The sequence below is a fragment of the Pleurodeles waltl genome, chromosome 6, assembly GCF_031143425.1.
Source record: "Pleurodeles waltl isolate 20211129_DDA chromosome 6, aPleWal1.hap1.20221129, whole genome shotgun sequence".
Lineage (NCBI taxonomy): Eukaryota > Metazoa > Chordata > Amphibia > Caudata > Salamandridae > Pleurodeles > Pleurodeles waltl.
The window spans coordinates 1557274415-1557289694 of NC_090445.1; the positions used below are offsets into that span (position 1 = coordinate 1557274415).

General features: G+C 44.4%; 1 pseudogene; it reads left to right on the forward strand.

The window, feature by feature from the left end:
• The first annotated feature begins 14675 nt into the window (after positions 1-14675).
• LOC138302234 (mitogen-activated protein kinase 11 pseudogene) overlaps positions 14676-15280 on the forward strand; it is a 34674-nt pseudogene continuing 34069 nt past the window's right edge.

Consider the following 15280-nt stretch of genomic DNA (forward strand, 5'->3'; position numbering starts at 1 on the left):
AGGGACTTCAAAGGTAAACATCTAGAAGGAAGGCCCACGGATATACATTGGACCCCAGACACCATCTCTTCAGTACACTTCCGAAGCTGTGGATAGTCTGCCAGGAATAAGGACTGCTCTGCTGCTGAAAGTACTGCCACTCTGTTGGACTGCTGCTCTGAAGGACCACTGGCCTGCTATGTTGACCTGCTGCCTACTGCCCTTTTGTCTGGGTGAGAAAGACCAGACATGCATCTGTAGAACCCAGGACCCCAAAGTGACTCCAAGGGCTAGTTGGCTGGCCTCCTGACTAGAGCCTCTGGCACAGAAGCTCCAACAACCTTGAACACAGCACCAGCACTCTTCCATCTGTGAGTCCTACCCAGCCAAGTAGTGCCACCTCAGACCTGGTCCCTTGGAATGGAACCTGAGGTGCTCTGATAGCCAATCTGTGGATCCAGCAGTGCAATCCTGAGCAGATCCGAGGCATTGCCTCTGTTGTGAGGTTTCACTCAGTACAAGGACTCAGCATCGACCTTACAGCCACATTGGAGCCAACACTGTGTGCAGCTTTCCTGACGCAGGCCCTCGCATCGCATCGCAAATCTCTTCTCGGTGGGAGTCTCCATGACGACACAGGTTCTCGCATAGCAGCCTTGCAGCTTTTCTGAACCGATGTATTGTCTCGACTGTGTGATACATCTCTGACGCTGACTTTGCATTGTAAGACCTTTTAGCCATTGTCTTGGCTGTGCTGGACCTCGCAATGCTCCACAACCAGAATTTAAGGTACTATTGTTCAGCGGTCCTAACTGGATCCCTGTAGCCATCTTGCGGTCTGAACTTGTGACTTTGTTCAGGTCCGATGTGACCAGCTACCGACAGTTAGCGCTCTGTACTTTTTGGCACTATTCTCACTGAAATCTTTAAAATTGCATATTTCTTGTTCTACTGATTGGGGTTTTGTCATTTTGGTGTTATTGTATTTATTAAAATCCACTAAAGGTTTCTAACATAGGATCCTTTTGTGGGTTGTTTTCACCATGTCTCTGTTTGAAGTGTTGCACAAATACTTTACACATTGTCTCTGAGTTAAACCTGACTTCTCTGTGCCAAGCTACCTGAGGGATGTGCTGAGGTTAATTTGAGGTTTACTTGTGACTTCACCCAGGCAAGGATTGTGGTTCCTGCTTGAATAGGGTTTCACCCTTCTCAGCATGTAACCCAATGTCATACACAATGCATTTTAAAGGCCCCTCTCCTGTGCAGTCATTGCATGATAAGTAAAGCCTCAAATTGGATCTTTTAAACATGCTGCTTCTCTTAGGGTACCCATATTCCCAAGAAGGGCATTGCCAAACCCAGGATTATGGATGCATGCCTGATTATGTGGCTGTACTAAGTAACACTGAGGCTAGGATTATCGTGATACACTAATATCATGGACAGATTATCCAGGGATAAAATATCGAAAGGTAGGAGCAAAAGGTGGAATTACAGATTTACCATTCTTAATTTCAAATCTATGCACATTGAAAATATGTACATTGTCAAGGCACATATATGTGGAATTAGGTATAGAAAAATCTATACTTACCTTTCGATATTGCATTGGTGATATTTGGTGCAATCTAGATCCCTATCTCGAAATTCCAGAAGCACACCTGAATACATTACAGACTGCGACTTATGGAATGTTCACATGAGATAGGCATCAAGCCTAGTTCATTTTGTGAAGGTATCTCTGGGATAACAAATGTATCTTCTAAAAGAGAGGTACAACTTCTGTAAAATGTGGAAGATTGAAATCTGTGCTCGAGATGTGGACCAGGCCCCTCTGATGCACGCTCTTGCATAGAAGCTGCAGTTTGCTGGAGTAATCAGAAATCACTGTCTTCCAAAAATCAAACTACTGGAATGTACATTACAAGGAATGAAAAAACACCACAAAGTTAGATTTATTTATCCACTGGATAGAGAATAATGTGGTTGGTTACTCTACAGTGACAAGTCTACGTCCAGATCTTTATGTAATTAAATTAACTTTTTTACTGGTGGAACACCTTCTAAAGAACTGCATCAGCACATGTCCGATGTGCACATTGCAGATTCGATGCTTGCGGCAGTGGCAGCAGAGGTATGGATTGCAAACAAGATGAGCCCAAAGGGACAGAAGGGTCACCTAAGAGGCAATGGACAGTACTAGAAGAAGCCACAGAATCATCCTTCTAAGTGTCCGAATCACCAGGGATGGAAGTGTGGACAGAAGTAAATGGTGCGGATCCTCCGCAGATCTGTCATCAGTGATGTAATTAGTGATGTCACTGACTATGTCATGAGTGATAATATGTGAGGTCATAAGCAGTGCATCATTACAGGGGTGCAAGTTATAGTTAGCCGAGGAAACTATAACTGCTGACTTTCACTGGTTTTGTATGTGTGAAATATGAGCATAACTATCTTTGTTTTTTCAGTGACTATATATCTATATATATATATATATTTATATATATATATACACACACACACACACCAAAGAAAATTCAGGAAAACAGATTCACTTAATTCCCACCCCCACACTTACTTTTTAAGGTCGAGTGCGCGCCCATCAGTTTCGTTGGTTCGTGGGCTTGCCTTTTAAAAATCGCTTGATTTTATTTGTGAAAGGCATGCATACATCATACCTTTTCCGGTGTTTAGTCCTCCTCAAGCACACCGGCCAACTACTGAAAACATACGTGGCTCCATATTTTCAGCATGGTTTCTGGACTACTTTTTCTTTTTATTTCCTGTGCAGCGCGATCTCACTGAACATTTGATGATACGTTTGACTGCGAGTGATCTTCTGTTTTATTTTGTGTGCTCCTTCACGCTCATGGCGTGGTGCTTTAAATCCGCTTGCTTATGTAAAACTGTATTACTTTTCATTTTCATTTTATGTGGCAATAAAATTCCGGTTAGGACATTCCAACGCTAATAGCTCTAAGTAGAGCAAATGCGAGACCCATTACATGGCAAATGTTTTTTTTTGTTGTCAATATTCTGGCTGTGATGTATTTGTAGTACGATATTTGATACTCAGTAATCCAGCAGTGTGCCTTTAAACATGACTGAGAAACCCAGAAGTACAGAGATATGCTTGTTATAGAATATTTCATTCTGGGAAATTGAGAACTAGCCTTTAATAAAGCGGTGTCCCAAGCACTCCGTGGAAGAAAAACATCATGATTTGATTTTAAATAACGCTTTCAATACATTATACAATACCTATACATTTTTACCATTCTATTATTATTGATCCTTCTATTTTCTACAGAGATGGGATCTCTTTTCTGCGAAGCCGCAGCTGTAGCATATAACTTCCATTTTAATACCTGATATACCACATACATAGTCTTTCTTTGCTGCATAATTCAGTCTCGACTGCCGCATTATTTGGTTCTCCATTCTCACACAGTCCCAGTGGCCCTGACTGCTGGCCAGGTCGCCTCTGCTGTGTGTGTGATTATGTCTGCCTCCAGGGTGTTGTTACAGCAGGCAGCCAGGCAGATTCAGACAGACTGAAGTAACAACAAAATGGATTCCAATGGTCCTGCTCCCCTCGACCCAGACAGTATATCACAAGCAGAACGGTGCACCGCAGAGAGCAGAGATTCATGGTCTGTGCTTCAGGCCCATGCCTCACACCAGCTGAGGCAACCCCGAAGAGTCCAAAGGGACAGGGGGGTGCTGTGGAGTCCTGGGGGAGGCATGCAAGGGCCTGCAGCATCATGGAACAGGGAACCCCCTGATTTAATTCCTCGCCTCCCTGGTCTGACATAAACTCCTGCCACTGTCATTGGCGCAACACAAAATGACGCCCCCCAACAGAATGGGCGGATGCCCCTCCACCCCCCCGCAAGTTTATCTAACAAACAAATAATCATTGACTTACTCTCCCTGTTTCTCTGTTATCCCGTCTCGTGTCAGATCTCTGCGCTCTCCCTCGCAAAGTCCCCGTCCCATCTCTTTCTACCCACCCTGTTTCTCATTTTATCCCTCTTCTCTCGTGCTCGTATTTTTTGTCTACTTCTCTGACTTCTTTCCTCTTCCGTGTCTTTGCTCCATCGATTTGGATTGTGATCATCTTGTTTTCTCTCATTTCTGTGCCAATATCACCTCTCTTGCCCTTTCTCTCTCTCGGATCTCCTTCAGACCTGACTGTCTTTAACATCTGCTCTTTACTCACCAGTCTCTGTTTTTTCAGCAATAATCCCTCTCTCTCTCCACAGCCCTTTTGTTCTCATTCCCCTCCATTTTCACATGTCTGTTTCACTTTTCCCCCTCTGCAGTGTTGCACCAGGCGCCAAGCTCAAGGGGGCGCTCCTTGCATGACAGGCTGAAGGGACCTGAGAGCAGCCTGCAGAGATGTTTGTGTGTCCCAGGTATAATTACAACGGAGTAACTCTGATGGTTAACTGTAAACAGATAGTTTGCCAACAGTGCACCACCCAAAAAAGAAAATCGAAATCATAATCAGTACATTTTAAAACTTATTTTTATTCTTCTTCCTCTTTTTGGAATGGACAATTTCTTAATAGAAACAGCCAACACGTTTCTTCCATGTAACAGGGCTTCTTCAGGGCCTTCAATTCAATTCCAATGAGTAAGCCATATCCAAGAAATTTTCACTGTTTGTACGCAAGACATCAAATATGCCCAGTAGTGAAACCTTCGCTCATGTTGATAACCGACTCGCCACCGGTCTACATCATCCACGTAGATCCTGAGTGAAGAAAGACTCTGATGGTTAATGCGCTTGATGGAGAGATCTGTGTTTTGTCTAGTCATAGTTTTCACTCATGGTAAAGTGGCAGAGATGGATGATGTCCCTTGTACAAAGCACAACGTGTAACATGGAGATCACAGATGTGTATTTTATGTAGATAACTCAGGGGTTAATGCTTTTGTCATAGAGATCCTTTTGTTACTTGGGGTCCTAAATTACGACCCTTCTAATATAGTACATTGTGCTATGAATTGGCATTAAAGAGCTGCATGCAAATTGAACCTTATTGGTTTTCCTGAATCTTTTGTTATTCTCTGGTTGCCTAAAATAGTTCTTTTAGCTGGTAAAACAATTTTATTAGTATGGCATGCCCCGTCATTATATAATGTTTCACATTCTAAGTTTACGGGTGGATTTACTTATACTTAGTACCTGATTTGCATTACGAAAGTGGTGCAAACCTGGTGCAAAGTGGTACTTTGCGCTTTACTTTCCAGCACAAATCCTGAATTGCGTTGGAAAGTAGCCCTAAAGTAACAAAAAGTAGCTGTGTGAGTCAAGGAGGCATACCATGGGTAATACATGGACATTCCCCTGCACCCACTCATGGATTTTGATGATGATCCCTAACTACAAATTTTGGTAGAACGGGATTTGCATAAAAAAATTATGCTTCCTTGAGGCAGAAGTAAAGTTGGAGAAACAATTTATTTTCTCCAAACCTTTTCAACTTTGCATTTGTGCTGCACTGTATAGTGGTAAAATGCCATACTTGTCAAAGCATAGCCTTTTGGCTGGGAAGCTACCCTTCCAGTATAAGAACTATGCTTTGCATCAAGCGCACACCCTTGCATTATGGTACAAGGGTGTGTGAACTGCACAAGGCAGCCTAAGGTATGACAGTTCCACAGGAAAGAGCAGCAGCACTATTTCTTAGTAGATATGGCAGTGTTGTGCTATCTCCTTTCTCGCGCAATGCAGTACAGCGACTTTGGTTACTACACTATGTGAAAGCTTAGTAAATCTGCCCCTTTGTTTCTCCAGATCAAACACACAACATATAATGCCTACCTGTCTAGATGACATGTGACTCCTATACCTTGTAGCCCACACTATCTTAAGCAACAGTTTTTATATGTTGATTTACACATACATATGACTCATTACCTCTGTATAATGTTTGTCATGTAAAGCGATCTGACACTCCATAGCGCTGTAAATTGCATTAGTGTGACAGAGGGGCTAAGCAGAGTTAAGGGGTACCACTGGAGGGTGGTAATAAAGGAATATGTGAAGAAAGAGGTCAGTGCGGTGGAGGGAGGTGCAAATATTGTCTCAGTGGGTGCCACCAACACTAAAGCTGGCCATAGTTTCTCCCTCCACCCTCGTGCTCAATGAAAGTGAAAACACAGGGGTTGAGTGACTCCTCTCTTTTAACAACTAATTAATTATAAAACATTGTTAATTGTTGCTCCGGAAAGACACTGCGTGGCAGCTGCTGCTCTGTTTTCTTTCTTACACATCTTTGAACACACTTTGCATAGGTAGCTGAGTGGGGGGGATCCAGTGGCGGCCGGTAATTTTAGGAGGGAAGGGGCAGGCAAGAAGCACACGCACACTCATTCATTCACACACATACGCACAGCCATTCACAACACTCATCAACATTCAAACATACATGCATGCACCAACCATTCTTTTAAAAAACACACACACACTTACTTTCAGCTCGGAGGTCCCAGGAGTGTTGGGGCTGCTGCCTTCCCAGTGAGGGAAGGCAGCAGTCCCAACTTCGTCACAGAGTGGGATGGGGTCAGTGGGATGGGGTCAGTGAGACTTCTTACCCCACCCCGCTCTGTGATGAGGTGTCACTGATTGACACTCGCCCTGGGCGCTTCAGGGCTTAAACCTGAAGTGCCCAGGTCAGAGTCAATGGGTGACGCTTCCCCTCGTCACAGAGGGGAAGGGCCTCAAGGCACCTCTGCTGAGCCAAGGAGGTCACGCACGTAGGAGCTGTGACCTCTTCAGCCCAGCAAGTTCAGCTCAGGCAGACAGGAGTCTGCTCAAATCACACATGTCTTGCTCCTCGCTGCCTCAGCTGAACATGAAGAGTGTCTGTCAGGCTGACCTTTGCTCAGCCTGACAGGCACTCTTCATGAGGGGCAAAAGGTGAGGGGTGTGGCAAAAATATTATTTTCCTTAAGAAGAAGTGGATTTTCCTACAGTTCCCCAAAAGTGATCTGGAGAACCCCCACTCAGAACACTTTCAATAACGGTGTTTCAAAATTTTATGACTGGCCCAACTTTTGGGGATCTTTAGCCAAAATACCAGGAAAACTGACAGGACTTAAATTCCTTGAGGTCTGCCTCTCTTCCACATCACCAAGACAGGCTGCAGCCCTGTATGAAAAAAATCCTTCAGACAAAACATTTGCAGCCTCTGTGCATGGATCCCTTCAGTCAAGGAATTCCTAGGCCTACCATGTCATGGCTTTATGTTGTAAACAACTCCCCTTTAAGTCAGTCAGGTAATCCCCAATTCACTCCCTCACTCGATCATAAACTTAATTGAAATGCAGTGGCTGGGTCTGTAGAGTTAATTTCAAGCATACTAAATTCGACTGACCTGCCCCTTATGTGTACAACTCATTCCTCTCAATAGTCTTTCAGCAGGCTCTACACTATAATTTCAATTAATTATCGCTTTTGTTTGACATTTAAAGAGCTTTACAATATGCCTTTTTTTTAACATGTTCTACCCTCAATACTCGTTTTTATTTTTATTAATGTGTTTTACTGTCTCTTTCATTTGTTTTTATTCTGTTTCATGCTAAAACATCTTGCATTTGTATAGTGTTATGTGATTTTGGCGTAGGACTCTGTGAACTTTACCACTGCTAATCAGTGCTAAAGTTATTGGTTCTCTCCTTCTAACAAGGCAAAATTGGTCTCCATCTGATGGGCACATTTAATTTACATGTAGGTACCCAGTAACTGGTCCTCTGTGTCCCCAGGGCCTGTTAGTTAAATGCTACTAGTAGGTCTGCAACACTCATTGTGGCACCTGCTGAGGTAGCCATACCTTCTGCTGCAGCCTGTAGTTCAGTTTTAAAGCTTCCAGTTTGACCTGGCAAAACAAACATTTTGCCAGGACTAAACCTTTTTTTTTCACTATCTATATGTCACACCTGAAGTCGGCCCTGAAGACTCATAGGGCAGGGTGCATTGTATTTAGAAAGGAAGACATGTACACTTAAGTTTTACATGCCCTGGCAGTGAAAACCTCCTTACTATCTCTCCATTGACTAATACTGGGTTACCTTATTACATTAATAAGTGCTACATTTGGATCTGAAACAGTTACAGATATGCTGATTAAATTCAAATGAATTGCAATTAAACATTATTTTTATTTGTAATATCAGATTTTAAGTCACAATTCTGAAAATACCACTTTTAGACATTTGGCAATTTCTTGTCCCACACATTTGTGCCTTCTGCCAGTGTCCTGAGTCACACGACTGTGAACAGCTCTGCTACTGGAGTTTGTGTATTGCTTCCTGAGAGTAACACAAAGGGGGGTTAGGGGTGTACAGGATGGACCATTCTGGCAGGAGGACTGTACCAAGCCACACTTGCACTTCGAAGGGCTTTGCTTTCTGCTCACACACAAAGGAACATGACACTAGGATTACCCTGCCTTCTGTCTCCCACCAGACAGTTTGGAGCCCTGACAGGGGAAGAATTTTCCTAACCAGATGTAGGTGTAGGACAAGGGGGCCCCGCTCCAACCCCCCCAAAAAAAATGCTGGAACCAGGTGTAAATATTGGACCTCCAGAGCCACACATCGGAACACTCCTGGACCTATGGATGTTACCGAAGGGGGCTCCCCTATTGCAAGAGGACTGCTGTGTTGCTTAAAGGACCACCTTGCTGTCTAAGAAGGAAGACTGCACCTGCTTGCCTTCATCCCAGGGTAACCAAAGTGACTCCAAGGGTCAGTTGGCTAACCTCCTGTGTGAACTATAGGGATGCACAAAGCTTTGGATGCTTCCAAGCAACTGCCCAGATGATCTGCTGCAACTGGACCTGCCGGGACCTGCAATTAGACCTGCCTGAGCCCTGCTAGCCTCCTCTGGAATGATTCCTCGTCCTCAAGAGGTGCCTCTCTAGGCTCTGGACACTTGGCTGGTATTAGAGTATACTCCTACATAAGAAAAGGAAAAAATCCTGAAGTTTGGGTTCCTCGTGACGGAGAACGGTCCCATTCATGCCAAGACTCTGCCACCTGCTATGACCACCAATGTGAAGTACTGGTGAGGCCAGCTCTTCTCACCAACAACGACAGTCTACGATGACTAGTAACGCAAGCCCTGCACTTCGTGGTTTAGCAATGGCAACCGACGACTACCGCCAATGCAAAACTACAGCAACAACCATAAGCAATTCCCAACTGGCTCTTCCTGCTACAGTGACAACAGCCGGCGATGCTCAGCCTGCTCTTTGTGCTACAGCAAGGGCCATCTGCGATGCTCAGCATGCTCCCCACAGACTCCATGACTGCGAACTGAACTCTTTGAGCTGGACTTCTAAGGTAACTTTTTAGTGGGACTCCATTTTGATGAGCCTGAACCGGTGACTTTCCCCTGGTCTCCTGTGACCAGATAAGTAAAAGTGACACTTTGTGCTTTTGGGCACTATTTTCACTAAAAATGTTTAAATTGCATAGCTCCAATTCCATTGATTTGATTTTTATCATTCTGGTATCAAGTTACTTATTATAACTTGCTCTTTTTTTCTAAATTGGCTAGGGATTCTTCTTGTGTTGTGTTTACTTTACTACCGTTTACGTGTTGCATGAATACTTCACACTTTGCTTCTAATATAGTTCTGCCTGCTTTTGTGCCATTTACCACAAGGGTAAGCACAGGTTAATTAGAGACTTGTAGTTCCCCTTGACAAGGATTGTGGTTGTTGCCTGGAAGGTGCTCCAACCCCCTCAAACAATAACCCAATTTCTTACAAAATCTCTGTCCCAAAATCCATATGACATGAAATGTTTGCCTCATATCTGTACTACTTTACCTTTAAGCCTGCTACCGACTGTAAATTAAATTATCCCATTCGTATTATGTATCACTGTGACCCTCCTTTACAACAAGAATGATAAATAAAAACAACATGCATCAATCAATGGTGTAAAGAACCAGACCTCTGTGGTTTCAGTTATTTAAGAAACAGAACGTACCTTGCTGTTCGATAGACATACAATATTGAATGTCACGGCTGTGTGGGTGTGCTGTCCATGAGTCGGTTGAGAGTGCACTGAAACCGGAACTTGTTATAATCTGCAAATCAGATCTGAGCATGCTGTTATTTCCTGGCTACACCTGGACATGCAGTAGCCTCCTGTACCATACCTGGGCTTGCTGCAATCTCCCTTGAGAGATCTGAGCAGGCTGTAATCTCATGTAACATATCTGTGCATATTATAATCTCCTGTACTACATCTGGGCATGCTGTAATCTTCCTTGAGAGGTTTGAGCAGTCTGTATTCTTCTGTACCATATCTGGACATGCTGCAATCTCCCTGGAGAGATCTGAGCAGGGTGTAATCTCCTGTAACATATTTGGTCATACTATAATCTCCTGTAGTATATCTGTGCATGCTGTAATCTCCCTTGAGAGGTCTGAGCAGTCTGTATTCTCCTGTACCATATCTGGGCATGCTGTAATCTCCCTTGAGAGGGTTGAGCAGGATGTAATCTCATGTACATATCTTGGCATACTGTAATCTCCTGTACTTTACCGGGCATACTGTAATCTCCCGTACCATATCTGAGCATGCTGTAATCACCCTTGGGATGTTTGAGCAGGCTGTAATCTCCTGTACAATATCTGGGCATGCTGTAATCTCCCTTGAGAGGGTTGATAAAGGCTGTAATCTCATATAATACACCTGGACATGCTGTAATCTCCCTTGAGAGGTTTCAACAGGCTGTAATCTTCTGTACCACATCTGGACATGCTGTAATCTCCAGCCTGTTATCTCCTGTATCATTTCTGGGTATGCTGTAATCTCCCTTGAGACGATTGAGCAGGCTGTAATCTCCTGTACCATTTTTGGGCATACTATAACCTCCTGTACCATATCTGGGCATGCTGTGATCTTCATTGAGAGGTTTCACCAGGCTGTAACCTCCTGTACCATATCTGGGCACGCTGTAATCTCTTTTAAGAGGTTTGAGCATGCTGTAATACATTTGACAACTCTGACTGTTCTGTAATCTGTGTGATAGATCTGACTGTGCAGTGGTTTCCATCACAGGTTATGGATGGACTGTGCAGGAGTTAATGCGTGGAACAGTAATGAGAAAGATCACTATCATATATTTGTGACAGCTCTCATATATTCAGTGGAAATGTTAAACAAATCTTCAGCGGCAGTGGCTTCCCATTCAGGTACACTTCAGTTTACTGGGGAAACCGCACTCAGCAACCTAAGAAACTTCGGGCCTATCCTGGGTCCCACCCTCAACGCCCAGGACATGTGCTGCTTCTCATTCTGCAAAAAGTGTACATACGTACTGTTTATAGCGCCTAGGTACTGCAGAGAAGTGTATGGACTCTGGGGTATAGTTGCAAGAAGCTGGCGCATCGGTGCTGATGCACCAGTTTTCTCGCGTTGCCCCTGCCCCACTTAACAGCATGGGTGGGCCGTATTTACAATATGGCGCACCATGGCGCACGTTAGGCCAATAGCGTAAATCTTTTTAACGCTATTGTGGCGCTTTGCTGTAGTAACTTCAACAATTTTGAAGCTAGTGCAGCAAAGTGCAAGGAGGCTCATTGATTAAAATAGGTGCGTCACTTTCACGCCTGCTTTGAGCAGGCGTTAAAAAATGATGTAAAAAATGCTGCAGTGAAATCTTGTAGATTTCATTGCCCCAATTTTGCAGGCCTCCTAATGCCGGAATGCCCCCCTTGCATACATTATGCTTGATGCAGGCATAATGTGGCGCAAGGGGTTGCAAAGTGGTGCAATGCATGCATTGCGCCGCTTTGTAAATATGGCATCACAAAACTTGCCTCCTTGAGCCACATTAGCGTAAAGAAAAATTATGCTAGTGTGGTGCAAGGAGGTGCTAGGGCCTTGTAAATCTGGCCTTCAGTGTGATACATGTATTGTGTTACAGGTATTGTATAGGATGTAGAGCTACACAAAATCTGACATTGCTGGCATTGCACTCTGCAGCGGCTCCTCGGGAATGGCAGAGGAGTGTCGCACTCCCGCCAGCAGCAGCACATTTTATTTTTCAATGGGTGGGGCTACGGGGGTGACAGACAGGAAGGGGGAGTGGTGTGCACTCCCCTCAGTGCACATGTGTGTTTGGCTGGCCGTCTCAGGACGGCCAAACATACATGCGCTCTGAGCTCTCTCAAACATGAGCTGTGTGTGCGGTTGGAGACAGCCGGCTTCCAGTCTGCCTGGGAGCGCAAAGCCAGGGTGCTCAGGCCAATTCTAACAGTGCTCTCATGCTGCTAGCAGCATGACAGCAGCTTTAGGATTGGCCGCAGCGCAGGCAGGGAGCCTGTGTCTGCAGTGAGTGGAGCCAGAAGAAAGGCGCTGCGCAGTGGCGGCGATGCAGAGGGTCAGGTACGTTTTAAAAAAAAAATTCTAATTGTGTTGTCTTTGTTTTGTGCCCCCCCAGCTTTGCCCTGACAGGAGCCGCTTATAGTAAGCAATGGGACGAGGAATTAGGAATTCGAGTAATGATGATTACTATTAACCAATCCAAATGTTACCTTACTGTTTGTCAGCAGAACGTAGATCTACTGCCAAGGGGGCATCAAAAGTGAACCTGCAACCTAACTTAGAGCAGCTACCTCCCCCTTGTAAAAGGCCATGAGGAGGCTGGCAGTGGTGGCAGCAAGAGGCTAGTCCAGGGGCATAAGTTTTGTCTTACCTGTACCCCTTATGGAGAGACTGCTGGCTAGGTCTGTCCAGTGCACTATAACTGGGGTTGACCATCAATAAATCGAGGGCATGAATGGCTACAGCATGTAAGGTATGGGCATTTGGCAGTAACGTGAATGGATGTGGTACCTTTTGGCACACCGTGTGCATGGGTGGTCAAACTGGGCGTCTTTATGGCTACCCTTTGCTCAAGAAAGCCTGAATGACCCTGTCCTGAGGCTCCATCCCCAAAACCAGTTATACATATCTGAGGGGAAGCTTGTCACCCTTCTGTTGTATGGTGCCTGCTTCCCATGGTCTTGTGAACCCTCGCTCTTACCTTGATTCCTTCTTTCTAGATGCCACCTTGCGACTGTAGCCATCTGCATGACTTTATCTGCGGGCAGGCCACAGTCACTGCTGATCCTGTTCACTCTTTTCTCTGTTATGGAGCCCCCCAAAATTCAAAGAAAAATAGGTCGAAGAACTTCTCGGGGACTGGAGACATACGAAAGCCTTTGAAAAAAGGCAGCACTGGTGAGCTGCACCGTCCCGACCCTCCATCTGCGTTTAAGGTGATGGGATTACCACCCGTGCCCCTGTTGCAGAGTAATCAGGAGGAGTTATCTTCACACCGCAGTGTGAGACGTCGTTCCAGTCCCTGAGGGAGGTTATCCTTTTTCCAGATTCAGGATGGTGGGGCGACCTTACAGAGGCATATCGAGGAGAAATATCACATAGAAAAAGGATCATCCCTCTTTGGTTTGTTTTCAAAACGTATCCTGCCTGTAACGCAGTCACCTTTGCACTATGCAATAGGCAGCTCTGTGCATCAGCGCAAGGAGAGAGCAGAAATGCTGCATATCTTTGTAAATATGAAGCATTTCTGCTCTCTCCCTTTCACGCAATGCAAGGCAGCAAGGAAACATGCTGTGCCATGTTGCGTGAACTAATAATAAATATGCCCCCATGTGTTTAACTTGTGCTGGCCATTGCAGGTGGTAGGCACCTCCACCCATTTTTGGGTCCTGGACTTATTTTTCCTTATTGGACTTTGACACAGAGCTACAAGGAGAAAGGGAGAAAACAGAGAAAAAAAAGAGAGCGAGAAAGATAGCAAACCAGTGACAAAGGGAGAAAGCAGAAAAGACAAGCATTTGCAATGCAATTGGTCTTGCGTTTGCTCGAGTTAGAGCTATTAGCATTGTAAATTCCTAACTGGACTTTTCTGGCCACATAAATAAAAAATGAAAAGTACAATAGTTGACATAAGCAAGCTAATTAAAAGTGTCCTGGCTGTCATGAGCACAAGAGACACAAAAGGAAAAAGAAGTTCAGTCACAGTCAAACATATTAGCAAACGTGCAATTATCCATTGGGTCGATGGCCCAGGAGGTAACAAAACTGCCCCAAGGAGGGACAAACGTAAAGCATTTACCAATGATAACAAATTATTTTTGAAAGGCAAGCCCATAAACAAGTGATTGTGATGGGCGTGCAGTGGGCGTGGTTAAAAGCCCACAGATTACAACATGTCACAGCACTTGCATGCTCAACCTAAAAACTAATCTGGAAATGGAGATAAAGAGATAAGAAGTGGAGGGTGGTGGAAGAAAGAGGGATGAAATTGAACCTAGACTAGTCAGCCATGCTATTCAGCAACCCTGACATTCATCGGCATCGCAGGGGAAGGGGTCCCTTATAAAACTTTGAGTCTCTGCACTTATTGTCTTACAAATTAAGTACTGATAACATAGATGATCCAAATCACATCAGACCTTATTATGCCAAAGGGCTAATTTTAATAGGGACAGACAGAGATATCAAGTCAACTTACCTGGTTACAGATGATGGGTATATGCATGCAGTTGTTCTGCTAAGGTACGAAACTGGAAGCCTCAGTTCACCCTATGAGTCTCTGAAAGGGTTACCTGTCACAATGCAAATGAACACCAACTTATAGCCAACGAATGAAAGAGGCTTCATGGTAAGGCCACTCAAATGTTCCATTCTTCAGCTGGCACACTGATTGATAGTAACTGAACACAGAAAATGCATGAAACATGCCTAAGAGACATAGGCCATGCCATATTAGATGCATATGTTTGAACCTCCCACACCATACCAAACATATCCCACATAGGATACTACATCTAACACTCCTCCAATCATGTGTTCCAAAAGGACATGTCGGAAACTGATGCAAATTAGAGTGCTTTATGGCCGTGTCATGAAGTATAAAGCACTATACAAATGCTGCAAATTAACACACATTGTACACTGATATTTAATCTCATGACATACACAAATCCAGAAATATTCTTACAAGACACCATGATATAACCATCTGTGAGGCAGGAGTCAGTGTAGACTGCCTTGATGCTGGGACCATACGTGTAGTCAATATCTGCACCAATGGACACTGGATCAGCTACTATCCTTCTCTCAAGATAATGTGTTCATTAATGAGAACGGTGAACAACACTTCAAATGTCAATTCAACAAGTGAAACCAGCCCTCAAATACAGCACCTTAGTAAATTAAGCTACACAAGACTGGAAGCTTTCAGATGGCA